Genomic DNA, 3,034 nt, shown 5'->3' on the forward strand with positions numbered 1-3,034 from the left:
CAAGATGAAGGCAATCTTTAAATCCCACACTCAGTGAAATTTTTTTGAAGAAGGATTTGTGTTTCCCTCAAATGAGAAGTTAATGAATGGGAAGCAACTTCTTGTTGCTTAAGATCTAGTTGTTTACGATCAAGGTTCTAAATGATACTAGGCGCTAGTTTGGCGGTATACTGGGGCCTAGCGCCTAGACGGGGTCTGGGTGGACTAGACGAGGAGGTCTTAGGTAGACTAGATGGATTTAAATAAATTTATTATATATTATATACGTTAACTAAATAATATGTTATTTTTGGAAAAAATAATTTGTATGTGTGTGTGTATTGTTAAAGGTGTAAATACATAATTATATAAAAAAAGAATAATAAGACAAAGCAAAAATTAGATAAAATATGGGTTAAGAGAGAAAAGATATGAGGGAATATAAAAATAAAAGAAACGATAGCGGGACCATTGAAAAGAAACCATGCAAAAACTAAAATAACGATGGTGGGACCATATTAAAAGAATTAAAGAAGTTGTCCATTTAAAATGAAAAGGAAGATGGTGGGATTCCCCTTCCCTGATACCCACCCGCCACCATCCCTTTTCCTTGTCCCCTTCCCCAAAACCCCCAAACAATCCTCCCTCCATTCTCTCTCCATTCAAAATTCCACCATAACCTTTTTTTTTTGCCGAACCACCATAACCCATTTCACTGTAACAATCATTATTCTCAACAAAAATTCCACTATAACCCATTTCACCAAATCACCAAATAAGCAGAAAAGAGACAAGAAAATCTTCAGAGAAACTTATATCCTCAGGAAAAGATCTTGACTTATACATTGGATCAAATAGGTGGGATGCACGAACACCAGAAAGAAATCTCTGTAGAAAAAATTGCAATCTTGAACCCAGATGAGCACGTGGAAGAATAGGGATCAAACAGCCTCTCGATTTCGTCGATCATTGGCTGCATTATGAAATCAACTTCTCTAACGATGGGTCGGCCTGTGCGTGCGCCAAGCTCTCATCCAGATCGAGAAACTCCATCATCTTCTCTGGAGAGACAGCGGCGTAAGTGATGGCTCGAACAAGAGCTTGTGGCAAACCGGGTTTCCTGATCCAGGTTCGCATTCTGGGTGTTGGCCACAAAGAGAGAAGGGATGGAGGGTTGTTTGGGGGTTTTTGTGGAAGGGGACAGGGAAAAGGGATGGTGGCGGGTGGGTATCAAGGATGAGGAAGGTGGAGTGGGTGAGGGGCAGGATAAAGATTAGCCAATTATTTTTTAATTTTTTCTATTTAATTTTTTTTTTAATATTTAGGTGGGCCCATATTGACTCGTGGCGCCCAATCATTGTCCACATGGATGTCACGTCACCATTTAACGACATATTTAATAGAAACCTTAACGGATGTATGAAAGTGTCCCAAAATTATGACTTTAGGTACCACTCTGGGACGAAAAAAACTTCATGTACCGAATGTTCAAAACCAAGAAACTCTAGGATAGTAAACTGAGATTAACCCTTATTTTTAATATGAAAATTGTTAATTATTTTTGCCTTCAAGTGTCTGGTATTTAAGCAGTCACTTCACGTGTTATAAATAAGTGGAAAGACATAATAGTATATCATTTTCTTGTATTATGACATGTTAAATACCACTTGAATACTCGTCACTTGGAAAAATATCTCTGCAAAGTGTAAACGTGGTTTTCAAAATTGGCCACAATATGTCAATTTTATCATTATATACACCCTTATGTTTAAAATCACAATCAACTTAAACTTGTCTCTGGTTGAAGTTGGAATTGGAATCGTATTTTAAAGTTTAGAAGTTGTTATACTATTTTTTCGTTAACAAATATTTTATTTAATTAACTTAAGATTTTATAGAATTAGTTAAAATATGATTTAACTATATTTATTCTAAAAATATGAACTAAAAAGCAGATTTTATATTTAAAAAAAAGGTACCAGTGCAATGCATTCACTAATGCAATGATCTTTTTATTACGAAGATATTTTATATTGCAAAACAACTCATGTGCGGTTAACGCACAAAAACAAGACAAGGATAGAAACCCTTATAGTAGATTAGAGTTCATTCATTTATTCTTTTTCAAAAAAACAAAACAAAAAAAAGGTCATTTGTTCACATGCATGCATCCAAATACGTATGTTAATTTTTGTATGACTTAACATTTTTTAGTGCATACACATCTCATCCGAAAGCCAGTACATTTGCCTCCCATAAATCCCTCTTTTTTGCATGTAGTTGCACAATTGCTTGACCTGAAGCAAATTCCATGGAATTTATGGCTTGGAGACTCACAGATCTTCGACGACTTCTCATTCTTCGATGACTTTTCTTTTGTCTTCCCCTCAGCAACCATTGGACCCGTTCCTGCCAAAACATGCATCTCTATATCAACCCATAAAATCTTGGTTTTCTTTTTCATCACCGGGAGAATGAGTATTCAAACTCAAAACTTCTTTCAATATATATAAATTTTATTTCTTTGTTAGGCATAAAGATGAAGTTAAGATGAGGAAAGAGAAAGATACCAATAGTCACCAGAAGGAGGAGGAGGATGAAGACAGTTGAAAACAAACGCCTAGAATGTTCCATCTTGATTTTGTGAGTGTGTGTTTGGTTGTGCACGAGTGTGAAACAAATGAAATCAAAAGAGAGCTGTCGATTCAAAGAATAAACATTGAAGATCCTTATATAGAGTTGGTATGAAAATTTAAGTGTATTTCCGTAATGGGTGTTCCTTGGCAAAAATAGAGTGCTTATGGAAAATTTCAGCTCCGAGAGGTAAGAACAAAACCCTATTTTGACATCCTACATTTGAGGGGAGACATTGGCTCTATTTCTCCTTAAGTTGAAATATTGCTTTTTTAGGTTCCAAAAGTGGAGTTCAAACTCCGAATCTTTAGCCTATTTCAACACATGACCCTACTCGCCCATACCACTAGATTAACCAAATTGAAATTGATATATTACATTGTTGAAATGGTTCCTACATTTTTCCAATCATAATTGTCTC

The 3,034-nt window shown here is 35.5% G+C and overlaps 1 long non-coding RNA gene across 1 annotated transcript; it reads right to left on the reverse strand.

The window, feature by feature from the left end:
• Positions 1–1,975: 1,975 nt before the first annotated feature.
• Positions 1,976–2,689, reverse strand: LOC103431000 (uncharacterized). Its single transcript, XR_528819.3, has 2 exons — positions 2,550–2,689; positions 1,976–2,388 (listed from the first exon to the last, which is right to left on the reverse strand). It is a non-coding gene; the product is annotated as an uncharacterized lncRNA (long non-coding RNA).
• Positions 2,690–3,034: the final 345 nt, after the last annotated feature.

The sequence above is a fragment of the Malus domestica genome, chromosome 14, assembly GCF_042453785.1.
Source record: "Malus domestica chromosome 14, GDT2T_hap1".
Classification (NCBI taxonomy): Eukaryota; Viridiplantae; Streptophyta; class Magnoliopsida; order Rosales; family Rosaceae; genus Malus; species Malus domestica.